Genomic DNA, 15,435 nt, shown 5'->3' on the forward strand with positions numbered 1-15,435 from the left:
AAAAGGAAATATTGATGAAAATCCAGGGACGGGGATGTAGCTCAGTGGTAGAGCGTTCGCTTCGCATGTGAAAGGCCCCGGGTTCGATCCCCGGCATCTCCATATTTTTTGGCCGCAGACAAAATCGGCATCGAGAAATCAATTAAAGTAATCTCGCCTACACAATGCTGCTTTGCCTTGAAAATCATAGAAAGCGCAACGGAATATAAGTGCTGTTTGAACAGCGAACTCGGCACAGATGACTTAAAATTTCAAAAATCACTCTTTAGAGGCATGTCTCAAATGCACGCTCAAACATTTCAGGCAAAGCCGAATTAATACCACACTCCCTTTCCCCGACAGGTTTTACTTGTGTCACAATTTTAATATATGGATTATAACTTTAAAATCGTGTGTCAGATTAACAAATCGAATGTTTATGTTAATGATTCCAGCCTGAAACAATGCGTTATATAGCGTCGACAGTAGCGACTATTCGGGGTGATTTCGCCGCCTTTTGCGGTCTTGAGCTATTGGCATTCTATAGTCTGTCTAACGCCAGTCGATATTCCCAATGACGTTGTAACGTACAAAAAAGGCATGATTGCTGTTAGTGTTGCTCTTTATATGTGTTAAGTTACCCCACTATGAATAGAATAGAATAGAATAGAATATTTTTATTTACCAAATTAGGGCCCCAGGAGGGCATATGATACAGACAATATTATTATAAACAATAACATATGCAATACACACACAGTAAAGATATGTAACAAGTGTTATAAAAATAATAAAATAAAATAATATAACACAGAAAATACACTCAACGAAATAGTAGCAATGTATTATTATTCAATGAATACTATGTTGAAAATGACTCAAGTGCACCCGGTAAGTGTATCTTCACTTTGAGAAGACAAACATGAGGCATTAGTAGTTTGTGCGGAGAAATGTCAATATATAAAAATACAAAAAAAATACAAAAAGAACCCAATAAAAAAAACAAAAGCAATTAAGCACTCCCACATTTGACTATGAGGTATACTGCAAATAACAAAGTTTATTTAATAAAGGATATTATACTATGAGTAAGTCCCAGGTAGTCTAGTGGTTAGGATTCCGCGCTCTCACCGCGGCGGCCGGGGTTCGATTCCCCGTCTGGGAAGATATTTTTGCGCCTTTTCTCCGGATCGATATTGATATTAATAACGGTATATGCTTCAAACAACTGTTATGTGTACGTGGTCAATGAAAGAAACGGTGTATGTTTGTCCTATATACTATATGATTTCCTTTTACAACCAATACTTTATATTTTATGTCTTCCTTCGGCTCAATATATAACGAGGCGGACTGATTGATGGTTCAGTACATGAAAATGAACTACAAATGTACTTGCTCAACAAATTTCAATCCCAGTACACCATCTCGTCTTGGTGCAAGACTATTTTAATAATCAGAGTGGCATGTATATACACGGTATGAAAATACACTACTTAAATTTAATGTTCTATCGTTGTGAAGGGGATGTAGCTCAGTGGTAGAGCGTTCGCTTTGCATGTGAAAGGCCCCGGGTTCGATCCCCGGCATCTCCACTCCTAATTTTTTGTCAATGTCATTAAGTCCACATAAACTATGTCTTTCGTGCACGATCAAGTGAAAATGCACAGTAAAATATAAGTGAGCATCTCCGACCTCTCTTAGGACACCTACATGAACACTTTGTCCTGCGGTAAAAGGCGGAATTGAAAAGGAAATATTGATGAAAATCCAGGGACGGGGGTGTAGCTCAGTGGTAGAGCGTTCGCTTCGCATGTGAAAGGCCCCGGGTTCGATCCCCGGCATCTCCATATTTTTTGGCCGCAGACAAAATCGGCATCGAGAAATCAATTAAAGTAATCTCGCCTACACAATGCTGCTTTGCCTTGAAAATCATAGAAAGCGCAACGGAATATAAGTGCTGTTTGAACAGCGAACTCGGCACAGATGACTTAAAATTTCAAAAATCACTCTTTAGAGGCATGTCTCAAATGCACGCTCAAACATTTCAGGCAAAGCCGAATTAATACCACACTCCCTTTCCCCGACAGGTTTTACTTGTGTCACAATTTTAATATATGGATTATAACTTTAAAATCGTGTGTCAGATTAACAAATCGAATGTTTATGTTAATGATTCCAGCCTGAAACAATGCGTTATATAGCGTCGACAGTAGCGACTATTCGGGGTGATTTCGCCGCCTTTTGCGGTCTTGAGCTATTGGCATTCTATAGTCTGTCTAACGCCAGTCGATATTCCCAATGACGTTGTAACGTACAAAAAAGGCATGATTGCTGTTAGTGTTGCTCTTTATATGTGTTAAGTTACCCCACTATGAATAGAATAGAATAGAATAGAATATTTTTATTTACCAAATTAGGGCCCCAGGAGGGCATATGATACAGACAATATTATTATAAACAATAACATATGCAATACACACACAGTAAAGATATGTAACAAGTGTTATAAAAATAATAAAATAAAATAATATAACACAGAAAATACACTCAACGAAATAGTAGCAATGTATTATTATTCAATGAATACTATGTTGAAAATGACTCAAGTGCACCCGGTAAGTGTATCTTCACTTTGAGAAGACAAACATGAGGCATTAGTAGTTTGTGCGGAGAAATGTCAATATATAAAAATACAAAAAAAATACAAAAAGAACCCAATAAAAAAAACAAAAGCAATTAAGCACTCCCACATTTGACTATGAGGTATACTGCAAATAACAAAGTTTATTTAATAAAGGATATTATACTATGAGTAAGTCCCAGGTAGTCTAGTGGTTAGGATTCCGCGCTCTCACCGCGGCGGCCGGGGTTCGATTCCCCGTCTGGGAAGATATTTTTGCGCCTTTTCTCCGGATCGATATTGATATTAATAACGGTATATGCTTCAAACAACTGTTATGTGTACGTGGTCAATGAAAGAAACGGTGTATGTTTGTCCTATATACTATATGATTTCCTTTTACAACCAATACTTTATATTTTATGTCTTCCTTCGGCTCAATATATAACGAGGCGGACTGATTGATGGTTCAGTACATGAAAATGAACTACAAATGTACTTGCTCAACAAATTTCAATCCCAGTACAACTGTTAGAGACATAAAGATAACCATCTCGTCTTGGTGCAAGACTATTTTAATAATCAGAGTGGCATGTATATACACGGTATGAAAATACACTACTTAAATTTAATGTTCTATCGTTGTGAAGGGGATGTAGCTCAGTGGTAGAGCGTTCGCTTTGCATGTGAAAGGCCCCGGGTTCGATCCCCGGCATCTCCACTCCTAATTTTTTGTCAATGTCATTAAGTCCACATAAACTATGTCTTTCGTGCACGATCAAGTGAAAATGCACAGTAAAATATAAGTGAGCATCTCCGACCTCTCTTAGGACACCTACATGAACACTTTGTCCTGCGGTAAAAGGCGGAATTGAAAAGGAAATATTGATGAAAATCCAGGGACGGGGGTGTAGCTCAGTGGTAGAGCGTTCGCTTCGCATGTGAAAGGCCCCGGGTTCGATCCCCGGCATCTCCATATTTTTTGGCCGCAGACAAAATCGGCATCGAGAAATCAATTAAAGTAATCTCGCCTACACAATGCTGCTTTGCCTTGAAAATCATAGAAAGCGCAACGGAATATAAGTGCTGTTTGAACAGCGAACTCGGCACAGATGACTTAAAATTTCAAAAATCACTCTTTAGAGGCATGTCTCAAATGCACGCTCAAACATTTCAGGCAAAGCCGAATTAATACCACACTCCCTTTCCCCGACAGGTTTTACTTGTGTCACAATTTTAATATATGGATTATAACTTTAAAATCGTGTGTCAGATTAACAAATCGAATGTTTATGTTAATGATTCCAGCCTGAAACAATGCGTTATATAGCGTCGACAGTAGCGACTATTCGGGGTGATTTCGCCGCCTTTTGCGGTCTTGAGCTATTGGCATTCTATAGTCTGTCTAACGCCAGTCGATATTCCCAATGACGTTGTAACGTACAAAAAAGGCATGATTGCTGTTAGTGTTGCTCTTTATATGTGTTAAGTTACCCCACTATGAGTAAGTCCCAGGTAGTCTAGTGGTTAGGATTCCGCGCTCTCACCGCGGCGGCCGGGGTTCGATTCCCCGTCTGGGAAGATATTTTTGCGCCTTTTCTCCGGATCGATATTGATATTAATAACGGTATATGCTTCAAACAACTGTTATGTGTACGTGGTCAATGAAAGAAACGGTGTATGTTTGTCCTATATACTATATGATTTCCTTTTACAACCAATACTTTATATTTTATGTCTTCCTTCGGCTCAATATATAACGAGGCGGACTGATTGATGGTTCAGTACATGAAAATGAACTACAAATGTACTTGCTCAACAAATTTCAATCCCAGTACAACTGTTAGAGACATAAAGATAACCATCTCGTCTTGGTGCAAGACTATTTTAATAATCAGAGTGGCATGTATATACACGGTATGAAAATACACTACTTAAATTTAATGTTCTATCGTTGTGAAGGGGATGTAGCTCAGTGGTAGAGCGTTCGCTTTGCATGTGAAAGGCCCCGGGTTCGATCCCCGGCATCTCCACTCCTAATTTTTTGTCAATGTCATTAAGTCCACATAAACTATGTCTTTCGTGCACGATCAAGTGAAAATGCACAGTAAAATATAAGTGAGCATCTCCGACCTCTCTTAGGACACCTACATGAACACTTTGTCCTGCGGTAAAAGGCGGAATTGAAAAGGAAATATTGATGAAAATCCAGGGACGGGGGTGTAGCTCAGTGGTAGAGCGTTCGCTTCGCATGTGAAAGGCCCCGGGTTCGATCCCCGGCATCTCCATATTTTTTGGCCGCAGACAAAATCGGCATCGAGAAATCAATTAAAGTAATCTCGCCTACACAATGCTGCTTTGCCTTGAAAATCATAGAAAGCGCAACGGAATATAAGTGCTGTTTGAACAGCGAACTCGGCACAGATGACTTAAAATTTCAAAAATCACTCTTTAGAGGCATGTCTCAAATGCACGCTCAAACATTTCAGGCAAAGCCGAATTAATACCACACTCCCTTTCCCCGACAGGTTTTACTTGTGTCACAATTTTAATATATGGATTATAACTTTAAAATCGTGTGTCAGATTAACAAATCGAATGTTTATGTTAATGATTCCAGCCTGAAACAATGCGTTATATAGCGTCGACAGTAGCGACTATTCGGGGTGATTTCGCCGCCTTTTGCGGTCTTGAGCTATTGGCATTCTATAGTCTGTCTAACGCCAGTCGATATTCCCAATGACGTTGTAACGTACAAAAAAGGCATGATTGCTGTTAGTGTTGCTCTTTATATGTGTTAAGTTACCCCACTATGAGTAAGTCCCAGGTAGTCTAGTGGTTAGGATTCCGCGCTCTCACCGCGGCGGCCGGGGTTCGATTCCCCGTCTGGGAAGATATTTTTGCGCCTTTTCTCCGGATCGATATTGATATTAATAACGGTATATGCTTCAAACAACTGTTATGTGTACGTGGTCAATGAAAGAAACGGTGTATGTTTGTCCTATATACTATATGATTTCCTTTTACAACCAATACTTTATATTTTATGTCTTCCTTCGGCTCAATATATAACGAGGCGGACTGATTGATGGTTCAGTACATGAAAATGAACTACAAATGTACTTGCTCAACAAATTTCAATCCCAGTACAACTGTTAGAGACATAAAGATAACCATCTCGTCTTGGTGCAAGACTATTTTAATAATCAGAGTGGCATGTATATACACGGTATGAAAATACACTACTTAAATTTAATGTTCTATCGTTGTGAAGGGGATGTAGCTCAGTGGTAGAGCGTTCGCTTTGCATGTGAAAGGCCCCGGGTTCGATCCCCGGCATCTCCACTCCTAATTTTTTGTCAATGTCATTAAGTCCACATAAACTATGTCTTTCGTGCACGATCAAGTGAAAATGCACAGTAAAATATAAGTGAGCATCTCCGACCTCTCTTAGGACACCTACATGAACACTTTGTCCTGCGGTAAAAGGCGGAATTGAAAAGGAAATATTGATGAAAATCCAGGGACGGGGGTGTAGCTCAGTGGTAGAGCGTTCGCTTCGCATGTGAAAGGCCCCGGGTTCGATCCCCGGCATCTCCATATTTTTTGGCCGCAGACAAAATCGGCATCGAGAAATCAATTAAAGTAATCTCGCCTACACAATGCTGCTTTGCCTTGAAAATCATAGAAAGCGCAACGGAATATAAGTGCTGTTTGAACAGCGAACTCGGCACAGATGACTTAAAATTTCAAAAATCACTCTTTAGAGGCATGTCTCAAATGCACGCTCAAACATTTCAGGCAAAGCCGAATTAATACCACACTCCCTTTCCCCGACAGGTTTTACTTGTGTCACAATTTTAATATATGGATTATAACTTTAAAATCGTGTGTCAGATTAACAAATCGAATGTTTATGTTAATGATTCCAGCCTGAAACAATGCGTTATATAGCGTCGACAGTAGCGACTATTCGGGGTGATTTCGCCGCCTTTTGCGGTCTTGAGCTATTGGCATTCTATAGTCTGTCTAACGCCAGTCGATATTCCCAATGACGTTGTAACGTACAAAAAAGGCATGATTGCTGTTAGTGTTGCTCTTTATATGTGTTAAGTTACCCCACTATGAATAGAATAGAATAGAATAGAATATTTTTATTTACCAAATTAGGGCCCCAGGAGGGCATATGATACAGACAATATTATTATAAACAATAACATATGCAATACACACACAGTAAAGATATGTAACAAGTGTTATAAAAATAATAAAATAAAATAATATAACACAGAAAATACACTCAACGAAATAGTAGCAATGTATTATTATTCAATGAATACTATGTTGAAAATGACTCAAGTGCACCCGGTAAGTGTATCTTCACTTTGAGAAGACAAACATGAGGCATTAGTAGTTTGTGCGGAGAAATGTCAATATATAAAAATACAAAAAAAATACAAAAAGAACCCAATAAAAAAAACAAAAGCAATTAAGCACTCCCACATTTGACTATGAGGTATACTGCAAATAACAAAGTTTATTTAATAAAGGATATTATACTATGAGTAAGTCCCAGGTAGTCTAGTGGTTAGGATTCCGCGCTCTCACCGCGGCGGCCGGGGTTCGATTCCCCGTCTGGGAAGATATTTTTGCGCCTTTTCTCCGGATCGATATTGATATTAATAACGGTATATGCTTCAAACAACTGTTATGTGTACGTGGTCAATGAAAGAAACGGTGTATGTTTGTCCTATATACTATATGATTTCCTTTTACAACCAATACTTTATATTTTATGTCTTCCTTCGGCTCAATATATAACGAGGCGGACTGATTGATGGTTCAGTACATGAAAATGAACTACAAATGTACTTGCTCAACAAATTTCAATCCCAGTACAACTGTTAGAGACATAAAGATAACCATCTCGTCTTGGTGCAAGACTATTTTAATAATCAGAGTGGCATGTATATACACGGTATGAAAATACACTACTTAAATTTAATGTTCTATCGTTGTGAAGGGGATGTAGCTCAGTGGTAGAGCGTTCGCTTTGCATGTGAAAGGCCCCGGGTTCGATCCCCGGCATCTCCACTCCTAATTTTTTGTCAATGTCATTAAGTCCACATAAACTATGTCTTTCGTGCACGATCAAGTGAAAATGCACAGTAAAATATAAGTGAGCATCTCCGACCTCTCTTAGGACACCTACATGAACACTTTGTCCTGCGGTAAAAGGCGGAATTGAAAAGGAAATATTGATGAAAATCCAGGGACGGGGATGTAGCTCAGTGGTAGAGCGTTCGCTTCGCATGTGAAAGGCCCCGGGTTCGATCCCCGGCATCTCCATATTTTTTGGCCGCAGACAAAATCGGCATCGAGAAATCAATTAAAGTAATCTCGCCTACACAATGCTGCTTTGCCTTGAAAATCATAGAAAGCGCAACGGAATATAAGTGCTGTTTGAACAGCGAACTCGGCACAGATGACTTAAAATTTCAAAAATCACTCTTTAGAGGCATGTCTCAAATGCACGCTCAAACATTTCAGGCAAAGCCGAATTAATACCACACTCCCTTTCCCCGACAGGTTTTACTTGTGTCACAATTTTAATATATGGATTATAACTTTAAAATCGTGTGTCAGATTAACAAATCGAATGTTTATGTTAATGATTCCAGCCTGAAACAATGCGTTATATAGCGTCGACAGTAGCGACTATTCGGGGTGATTTCGCCGCCTTTTGCGGTCTTGAGCTATTGGCATTCTATAGTCTGTCTAACGCCAGTCGATATTCCCAATGACGTTGTAACGTACAAAAAAGGCATGATTGCTGTTAGTGTTGCTCTTTATATGTGTTAAGTTACCCCACTATGAGTAAGTCCCAGGTAGTCTAGTGGTTAGGATTCCGCGCTCTCACCGCGGCGGCCGGGGTTCGATTCCCCGTCTGGGAAGATATTTTTGCGCCTTTTCTCCGGATCGATATTGATATTAATAACGGTATATGCTTCAAACAACTGTTATGTGTACGTGGTCAATGAAAGAAACGGTGTATGTTTGTCCTATATACTATATGATTTCCTTTTACAACCAATACTTTATATTTTATGTCTTCCTTCGGCTCAATATATAACGAGGCGGACTGATTGATGGTTCAGTACATGAAAATGAACTACAAATGTACTTGCTCAACAAATTTCAATCCCAGTACAACTGTTAGAGACATAAAGATAACCATCTCGTCTTGGTGCAAGACTATTTTAATAATCAGAGTGGCATGTATATACACGGTATGAAAATACACTACTTAAATTTAATGTTCTATCGTTGTGAAGGGGATGTAGCTCAGTGGTAGAGCGTTCGCTTTGCATGTGAAAGGCCCCGGGTTCGATCCCCGGCATCTCCACTCCTAATTTTTTGTCAATGTCATTAAGTCCACATAAACTATGTCTTTCGTGCACGATCAAGTGAAAATGCACAGTAAAATATAAGTGAGCATCTCCGACCTCTCTTAGGACACCTACATGAACACTTTGTCCTGCGGTAAAAGGCGGAATTGAAAAGGAAATATTGATGAAAATCCAGGGACGGGGATGTAGCTCAGTGGTAGAGCGTTCGCTTCGCATGTGAAAGGCCCCGGGTTCGATCCCCGGCATCTCCATATTTTTTGGCCGCAGACAAAATCGGCATCGAGAAATCAATTAAAGTAATCTCGCCTACACAATGCTGCTTTGCCTTGAAAATCATAGAAAGCGCAACGGAATATAAGTGCTGTTTGAACAGCGAACTCGGCACAGATGACTTAAAATTTCAAAAATCACTCTTTAGAGGCATGTCTCAAATGCACGCTCAAACATTTCAGGCAAAGCCGAATTAATACCACACTCCCTTTCCCCGACAGGTTTTACTTGTGTCACAATTTTAATATATGGATTATAACTTTAAAATCGTGTGTCAGATTAACAAATCGAATGTTTATGTTAATGATTCCAGCCTGAAACAATGCGTTATATAGCGTCGACAGTAGCGACTATTCGGGGTGATTTCGCCGCCTTTTGCGGTCTTGAGCTATTGGCATTCTATAGTCTGTCTAACGCCAGTCGATATTCCCAATGACGTTGTAACGTACAAAAAAGGCATGATTGCTGTTAGTGTTGCTCTTTATATGTGTTAAGTTACCCCACTATGAATAGAATAGAATAGAATAGAATATTTTTATTTACCAAATTAGGGCCCCAGGAGGGCATATGATACAGACAATATTATTATAAACAATAACATATGCAATACACACACAGTAAAGATATGTAACAAGTGTTATAAAAATAATAAAATAAAATAATATAACACAGAAAATACACTCAACGAAATAGTAGCAATGTATTATTATTCAATGAATACTATGTTGAAAATGACTCAAGTGCACCCGGTAAGTGTATCTTCACTTTGAGAAGACAAACATGAGGCATTAGTAGTTTGTGCGGAGAAATGTCAATATATAAAAATACAAAAAAAATACAAAAAGAACCCAATAAAAAAAACAAAAGCAATTAAGCACTCCCACATTTGACTATGAGGTATACTGCAAATAACAAAGTTTATTTAATAAAGGATATTATACTATGAGTAAGTCCCAGGTAGTCTAGTGGTTAGGATTCCGCGCTCTCACCGCGGCGGCCGGGGTTCGATTCCCCGTCTGGGAAGATATTTTTGCGCCTTTTCTCCGGATCGATATTGATATTAATAACGGTATATGCTTCAAACAACTGTTATGTGTACGTGGTCAATGAAAGAAACGGTGTATGTTTGTCCTATATACTATATGATTTCCTTTTACAACCAATACTTTATATTTTATGTCTTCCTTCGGCTCAATATATAACGAGGCGGACTGATTGATGGTTCAGTACATGAAAATGAACTACAAATGTACTTGCTCAACAAATTTCAATCCCAGTACAACTGTTAGAGACATAAAGATAACCATCTCGTCTTGGTGCAAGACTATTTTAATAATCAGAGTGGCATGTATATACACGGTATGAAAATACACTACTTAAATTTAATGTTCTATCGTTGTGAAGGGGATGTAGCTCAGTGGTAGAGCGTTCGCTTTGCATGTGAAAGGCCCCGGGTTCGATCCCCGGCATCTCCACTCCTAATTTTTTGTCAATGTCATTAAGTCCACATAAACTATGTCTTTCGTGCACGATCAAGTGAAAATGCACAGTAAAATATAAGTGAGCATCTCCGACCTCTCTTAGGACACCTACATGAACACTTTGTCCTGCGGTAAAAGGCGGAATTGAAAAGGAAATATTGATGAAAATCCAGGGACGGGGGTGTAGCTCAGTGGTAGAGCGTTCGCTTCGCATGTGAAAGGCCCCGGGTTCGATCCCCGGCATCTCCATATTTTTTGGCCGCAGACAAAATCGGCATCGAGAAATCAATTAAAGTAATCTCGCCTACACAATGCTGCTTTGCCTTGAAAATCATAGAAAGCGCAACGGAATATAAGTGCTGTTTGAACAGCGAACTCGGCACAGATGACTTAAAATTTCAAAAATCACTCTTTAGAGGCATGTCTCAAATGCACGCTCAAACATTTCAGGCAAAGCCGAATTAATACCACACTCCCTTTCCCCGACAGGTTTTACTTGTGTCACAATTTTAATATATGGATTATAACTTTAAAATCGTGTGTCAGATTAACAAATCGAATGTTTATGTTAATGATTCCAGCCTGAAACAATGCGTTATATAGCGTCGACAGTAGCGACTATTCGGGGTGATTTCGCCGCCTTTTGCGGTCTTGAGCTATTGGCATTCTATAGTCTGTCTAACGCCAGTCGATATTCCCAATGACGTTGTAACGTACAAAAAAGGCATGATTGCTGTTAGTGTTGCTCTTTATATGTGTTAAGTTACCCCACTATGAATAGAATAGAATAGAATAGAATATTTTTATTTACCAAATTAGGGCCCCAGGAGGGCATATGATACAGACAATATTATTATAAACAATAACATATGCAATACACACACAGTAAAGATATGTAACAAGTGTTATAAAAATAATAAAATAAAATAATATAACACAGAAAATACACTCAACGAAATAGTAGCAATGTATTATTATTCAATGAATACTATGTTGAAAATGACTCAAGTGCACCCGGTAAGTGTATCTTCACTTTGAGAAGACAAACATGAGGCATTAGTAGTTTGTGCGGAGAAATGTCAATATATAAAAATACAAAAAAAATACAAAAAGAACCCAATAAAAAAAACAAAAGCAATTAAGCACTCCCACATTTGACTATGAGGTATACTGCAAATAACAAAGTTTATTTAATAAAGGATATTATACTATGAGTAAGTCCCAGGTAGTCTAGTGGTTAGGATTCCGCGCTCTCACCGCGGCGGCCGGGGTTCGATTCCCCGTCTGGGAAGATATTTTTGCGCCTTTTCTCCGGATCGATATTGATATTAATAACGGTATATGCTTCAAACAACTGTTATGTGTACGTGGTCAATGAAAGAAACGGTGTATGTTTGTCCTATATACTATATGATTTCCTTTTACAACCAATACTTTATATTTTATGTCTTCCTTCGGCTCAATATATAACGAGGCGGACTGATTGATGGTTCAGTACATGAAAATGAACTACAAATGTACTTGCTCAACAAATTTCAATCCCAGTACAACTGTTAGAGACATAAAGATAACCATCTCGTCTTGGTGCAAGACTATTTTAATAATCAGAGTGGCATGTATATACACGGTATGAAAATACACTACTTAAATTTAATGTTCTATCGTTGTGAAGGGGATGTAGCTCAGTGGTAGAGCGTTCGCTTTGCATGTGAAAGGCCCCGGGTTCGATCCCCGGCATCTCCACTCCTAATTTTTTGTCAATGTCATTAAGTCCACATAAACTATGTCTTTCGTGCACGATCAAGTGAAAATGCACAGTAAAATATAAGTGAGCATCTCCGACCTCTCTTAGGACACCTACATGAACACTTTGTCCTGCGGTAAAAGGCGGAATTGAAAAGGAAATATTGATGAAAATCCAGGGACGGGGATGTAGCTCAGTGGTAGAGCGTTCGCTTCGCATGTGAAAGGCCCCGGGTTCGATCCCCGGCATCTCCATATTTTTTGGCCGCAGACAAAATCGGCATCGAGAAATCAATTAAAGTAATCTCGCCTACACAATGCTGCTTTGCCTTGAAAATCATAGAAAGCGCAACGGAATATAAGTGCTGTTTGAACAGCGAACTCGGCACAGATGACTTAAAATTTCAAAAATCACTCTTTAGAGGCATGTCTCAAATGCACGCTCAAACATTTCAGGCAAAGCCGAATTAATACCACACTCCCTTTCCCCGACAGGTTTTACTTGTGTCACAATTTTAATATATGGATTATAACTTTAAAATCGTGTGTCAGATTAACAAATCGAATGTTTATGTTAATGATTCCAGCCTGAAACAATGCGTTATATAGCGTCGACAGTAGCGACTATTCGGGGTGATTTCGCCGCCTTTTGCGGTCTTGAGCTATTGGCATTCTATAGTCTGTCTAACGCCAGTCGATATTCCCAATGACGTTGTAACGTACAAAAAAGGCATGATTGCTGTTAGTGTTGCTCTTTATATGTGTTAAGTTACCCCACTATGAGTAAGTCCCAGGTAGTCTAGTGGTTAGGATTCCGCGCTCTCACCGCGGCGGCCGGGGTTCGATTCCCCGTCTGGGAAGATATTTTTGCGCCTTTTCTCCGGATCGATATTGATATTAATAACGGTATATGCTTCAAACAACTGTTATGTGTACGTGGTCAATGAAAGAAACGGTGTATGTTTGTCCTATATACTATATGATTTCCTTTTACAACCAATACTTTATATTTTATGTCTTCCTTCGGCTCAATATATAACGAGGCGGACTGATTGATGGTTCAGTACATGAAAATGAACTACAAATGTACTTGCTCAACAAATTTCAATCCCAGTACAACTGTTAGAGACATAAAGATAACCATCTCGTCTTGGTGCAAGACTATTTTAATAATCAGAGTGGCATGTATATACACGGTATGAAAATACACTACTTAAATTTAATGTTCTATCGTTGTGAAGGGGATGTAGCTCAGTGGTAGAGCGTTCGCTTTGCATGTGAAAGGCCCCGGGTTCGATCCCCGGCATCTCCATATTTTTTGGCCGCAGACAAAATCGGCATCGAGAAATCAATTAAAGTAATCTCGCCTACACAATGCTGCTTTGCCTTGAAAATCATAGAAAGCGCAACGGAATATAAGTGCTGTTTGAACAGCGAACTCGGCACAGATGACTTAAAATTTCAAAAATCACTCTTTAGAGGCATGTCTCAAATGCACGCTCAAACATTTCAGGCAAAGCCGAATTAATACCACACTCCCTTTCCCCGACAGGTTTTACTTGTGTCACAATTTTAATATATGGATTATAACTTTAAAATCGTGTGTCAGATTAACAAATCGAATGTTTATGTTAATGATTCCAGCCTGAAACAATGCGTTATATAGCGTCGACAGTAGCGACTATTCGGGGTGATTTCGCCGCCTTTTGCGGTCTTGAGCTATTGGCATTCTATAGTCTGTCTAACGCCAGTCGATATTCCCAATGACGTTGTAACGTACAAAAAAGGCATGATTGCTGTTAGTGTTGCTCTTTATATGTGTTAAGTTACCCCACTATGAGTAAGTCCCAGGTAGTCTAGTGGTTAGGATTCCGCGCTCTCACCGCGGCGGCCGGGGTTCGATTCCCCGTCTGGGAAGATATTTTTGCGCCTTTTCTCCGGATCGATATTGATATTAATAACGGTATATGCTTCAAACAACTGTTATGTGTACGTGGTCAATGAAAGAAACGGTGTATGTTTGTCCTATATACTATATGATTTCCTTTTACAACCAATACTTTATATTTTATGTCTTCCTTCGGCTCAATATATAACGAGGCGGACTGATTGATGGTTCAGTACATGAAAATGAACTACAAATGTACTTGCTCAACAAATTTCAATCCCAGTACAACTGTTAGAGACATAAAGATAACCATCTCGTCTTGGTGCAAGACTATTTTAATAATCAGAGTGGCATGTATATACACGGTATGAAAATACACTACTTAAATTTAATGTTCTATCGTTGTGAAGGGGATGTAGCTCAGTGGTAGAGCGTTCGCTTTGCATGTGAAAGGCCCCGGGTTCGATCCCCGGCATCTCCACTCCTAATTTTTTGTCAATGTCATTAAGTCCACATAAACTATGTCTTTCGTGCACGATCAAGTGAAAATGCACAGTAAAATATAAGTGAGCATCTCCGACCTCTCTTAGGACACCTACATGAACACTTTGTCCTGCGGTAAAAGGCGGAATTGAAAAGGAAATATTGATGAAAATCCAGGGACGGGGGTGTAGCTCAGTGGTAGAGCGTTCGCTTCGCATGTGAAAGGCCCCGGGTTCGATCCCCGGCATCTCCATATTTTTTGGCCGCAGACAAAATCGGCATCGAGAAATCAATTAAAGTAATCTCGCCTACACAATGCTGCTTTGCCTTGAAAATCATAGAAAGCGCAACGGAATATAAGTGCTGTTTGAACAGCGAACTCGGCACAGATGACTTAAAATTTCAAAAATCACTCTTTAGAGGCATGTCTCAAATGCACGCTCAAACATTTCAGGCAAAGCCGAATTAATACCACACTCCCTTTCCCCGACAGGTTTTACTTGTGTCACAATTTTAATATATGGATTATAACTTTAAAATCGTGTGTCAGATTAACAA

General features: G+C 39.3%; 30 non-coding genes across 30 annotated transcripts; all 30 read left to right on the top strand.

Annotated features, from left to right (window-relative positions):
* Nucleotides 1-30: 30 nt before the first annotated feature.
* On the top strand, nt 31-102 carry Trnaa-cgc (transfer RNA alanine (anticodon CGC)). Its single transcript has one exon. It is a non-coding gene; the product is annotated as a tRNA-Ala (tRNA).
* A 970-nt stretch (nt 103-1,072) lies between these two features.
* Trnae-cuc (transfer RNA glutamic acid (anticodon CUC)) lies at nt 1,073-1,144 on the top strand. The gene has a single exon. It is a non-coding gene; the product is annotated as a tRNA-Glu (tRNA).
* Nucleotides 1,145-1,502: 358 nt separating this feature from the next.
* Nucleotides 1,503-1,574, top strand: Trnaa-ugc (transfer RNA alanine (anticodon UGC)). The gene has a single exon. It is a non-coding gene; the product is annotated as a tRNA-Ala (tRNA).
* Nucleotides 1,575-1,757: 183 nt separating this feature from the next.
* Trnaa-cgc (transfer RNA alanine (anticodon CGC)) lies at nt 1,758-1,829 on the top strand. Its single transcript has one exon. It is a non-coding gene; the product is annotated as a tRNA-Ala (tRNA).
* Nucleotides 1,830-2,799: 970 nt separating this feature from the next.
* Nucleotides 2,800-2,871, top strand: Trnae-cuc (transfer RNA glutamic acid (anticodon CUC)). The gene has a single exon. It is a non-coding gene; the product is annotated as a tRNA-Glu (tRNA).
* Nucleotides 2,872-3,251: 380 nt separating this feature from the next.
* Nucleotides 3,252-3,323, top strand: Trnaa-ugc (transfer RNA alanine (anticodon UGC)). Its single transcript has one exon. It is a non-coding gene; the product is annotated as a tRNA-Ala (tRNA).
* Nucleotides 3,324-3,506: 183 nt separating this feature from the next.
* Nucleotides 3,507-3,578, top strand: Trnaa-cgc (transfer RNA alanine (anticodon CGC)). Its single transcript has one exon. It is a non-coding gene; the product is annotated as a tRNA-Ala (tRNA).
* Nucleotides 3,579-4,111: 533 nt separating this feature from the next.
* On the top strand, nt 4,112-4,183 carry Trnae-cuc (transfer RNA glutamic acid (anticodon CUC)). Its single transcript has one exon. It is a non-coding gene; the product is annotated as a tRNA-Glu (tRNA).
* A 380-nt stretch (nt 4,184-4,563) lies between these two features.
* Trnaa-ugc (transfer RNA alanine (anticodon UGC)) lies at nt 4,564-4,635 on the top strand. Its single transcript has one exon. It is a non-coding gene; the product is annotated as a tRNA-Ala (tRNA).
* Nucleotides 4,636-4,818: 183 nt separating this feature from the next.
* Trnaa-cgc (transfer RNA alanine (anticodon CGC)) lies at nt 4,819-4,890 on the top strand. The gene has a single exon. It is a non-coding gene; the product is annotated as a tRNA-Ala (tRNA).
* A 533-nt stretch (nt 4,891-5,423) lies between these two features.
* On the top strand, nt 5,424-5,495 carry Trnae-cuc (transfer RNA glutamic acid (anticodon CUC)). Its single transcript has one exon. It is a non-coding gene; the product is annotated as a tRNA-Glu (tRNA).
* Nucleotides 5,496-5,875: 380 nt separating this feature from the next.
* Nucleotides 5,876-5,947, top strand: Trnaa-ugc (transfer RNA alanine (anticodon UGC)). Its single transcript has one exon. It is a non-coding gene; the product is annotated as a tRNA-Ala (tRNA).
* Nucleotides 5,948-6,130: 183 nt separating this feature from the next.
* Nucleotides 6,131-6,202, top strand: Trnaa-cgc (transfer RNA alanine (anticodon CGC)). The gene has a single exon. It is a non-coding gene; the product is annotated as a tRNA-Ala (tRNA).
* A 970-nt stretch (nt 6,203-7,172) lies between these two features.
* Trnae-cuc (transfer RNA glutamic acid (anticodon CUC)) lies at nt 7,173-7,244 on the top strand. Its single transcript has one exon. It is a non-coding gene; the product is annotated as a tRNA-Glu (tRNA).
* Nucleotides 7,245-7,624: 380 nt separating this feature from the next.
* Nucleotides 7,625-7,696, top strand: Trnaa-ugc (transfer RNA alanine (anticodon UGC)). The gene has a single exon. It is a non-coding gene; the product is annotated as a tRNA-Ala (tRNA).
* Nucleotides 7,697-7,879: 183 nt separating this feature from the next.
* Nucleotides 7,880-7,951, top strand: Trnaa-cgc (transfer RNA alanine (anticodon CGC)). Its single transcript has one exon. It is a non-coding gene; the product is annotated as a tRNA-Ala (tRNA).
* Nucleotides 7,952-8,484: 533 nt separating this feature from the next.
* Trnae-cuc (transfer RNA glutamic acid (anticodon CUC)) lies at nt 8,485-8,556 on the top strand. Its single transcript has one exon. It is a non-coding gene; the product is annotated as a tRNA-Glu (tRNA).
* Nucleotides 8,557-8,936: 380 nt separating this feature from the next.
* Nucleotides 8,937-9,008, top strand: Trnaa-ugc (transfer RNA alanine (anticodon UGC)). Its single transcript has one exon. It is a non-coding gene; the product is annotated as a tRNA-Ala (tRNA).
* Nucleotides 9,009-9,191: 183 nt separating this feature from the next.
* On the top strand, nt 9,192-9,263 carry Trnaa-cgc (transfer RNA alanine (anticodon CGC)). The gene has a single exon. It is a non-coding gene; the product is annotated as a tRNA-Ala (tRNA).
* Nucleotides 9,264-10,233: 970 nt separating this feature from the next.
* Nucleotides 10,234-10,305, top strand: Trnae-cuc (transfer RNA glutamic acid (anticodon CUC)). The gene has a single exon. It is a non-coding gene; the product is annotated as a tRNA-Glu (tRNA).
* Nucleotides 10,306-10,685: 380 nt separating this feature from the next.
* On the top strand, nt 10,686-10,757 carry Trnaa-ugc (transfer RNA alanine (anticodon UGC)). The gene has a single exon. It is a non-coding gene; the product is annotated as a tRNA-Ala (tRNA).
* Nucleotides 10,758-10,940: 183 nt separating this feature from the next.
* Trnaa-cgc (transfer RNA alanine (anticodon CGC)) lies at nt 10,941-11,012 on the top strand. Its single transcript has one exon. It is a non-coding gene; the product is annotated as a tRNA-Ala (tRNA).
* A 970-nt stretch (nt 11,013-11,982) lies between these two features.
* On the top strand, nt 11,983-12,054 carry Trnae-cuc (transfer RNA glutamic acid (anticodon CUC)). The gene has a single exon. It is a non-coding gene; the product is annotated as a tRNA-Glu (tRNA).
* Nucleotides 12,055-12,434: 380 nt separating this feature from the next.
* Nucleotides 12,435-12,506, top strand: Trnaa-ugc (transfer RNA alanine (anticodon UGC)). Its single transcript has one exon. It is a non-coding gene; the product is annotated as a tRNA-Ala (tRNA).
* Nucleotides 12,507-12,689: 183 nt separating this feature from the next.
* Trnaa-cgc (transfer RNA alanine (anticodon CGC)) lies at nt 12,690-12,761 on the top strand. The gene has a single exon. It is a non-coding gene; the product is annotated as a tRNA-Ala (tRNA).
* A 533-nt stretch (nt 12,762-13,294) lies between these two features.
* Nucleotides 13,295-13,366, top strand: Trnae-cuc (transfer RNA glutamic acid (anticodon CUC)). Its single transcript has one exon. It is a non-coding gene; the product is annotated as a tRNA-Glu (tRNA).
* A 380-nt stretch (nt 13,367-13,746) lies between these two features.
* On the top strand, nt 13,747-13,818 carry Trnaa-ugc (transfer RNA alanine (anticodon UGC)). Its single transcript has one exon. It is a non-coding gene; the product is annotated as a tRNA-Ala (tRNA).
* Nucleotides 13,819-14,351: 533 nt separating this feature from the next.
* On the top strand, nt 14,352-14,423 carry Trnae-cuc (transfer RNA glutamic acid (anticodon CUC)). The gene has a single exon. It is a non-coding gene; the product is annotated as a tRNA-Glu (tRNA).
* Nucleotides 14,424-14,803: 380 nt separating this feature from the next.
* On the top strand, nt 14,804-14,875 carry Trnaa-ugc (transfer RNA alanine (anticodon UGC)). The gene has a single exon. It is a non-coding gene; the product is annotated as a tRNA-Ala (tRNA).
* A 183-nt stretch (nt 14,876-15,058) lies between these two features.
* On the top strand, nt 15,059-15,130 carry Trnaa-cgc (transfer RNA alanine (anticodon CGC)). Its single transcript has one exon. It is a non-coding gene; the product is annotated as a tRNA-Ala (tRNA).
* The last annotated feature ends 305 nt before the right edge of the window (nt 15,131-15,435 follow it).

Source organism: Mytilus galloprovincialis, chromosome 2 (genome assembly GCF_965363235.1).
Source record: "Mytilus galloprovincialis chromosome 2, xbMytGall1.hap1.1, whole genome shotgun sequence".
NCBI classification, from domain to species: Eukaryota; Metazoa; Mollusca; class Bivalvia; order Mytilida; family Mytilidae; genus Mytilus; species Mytilus galloprovincialis.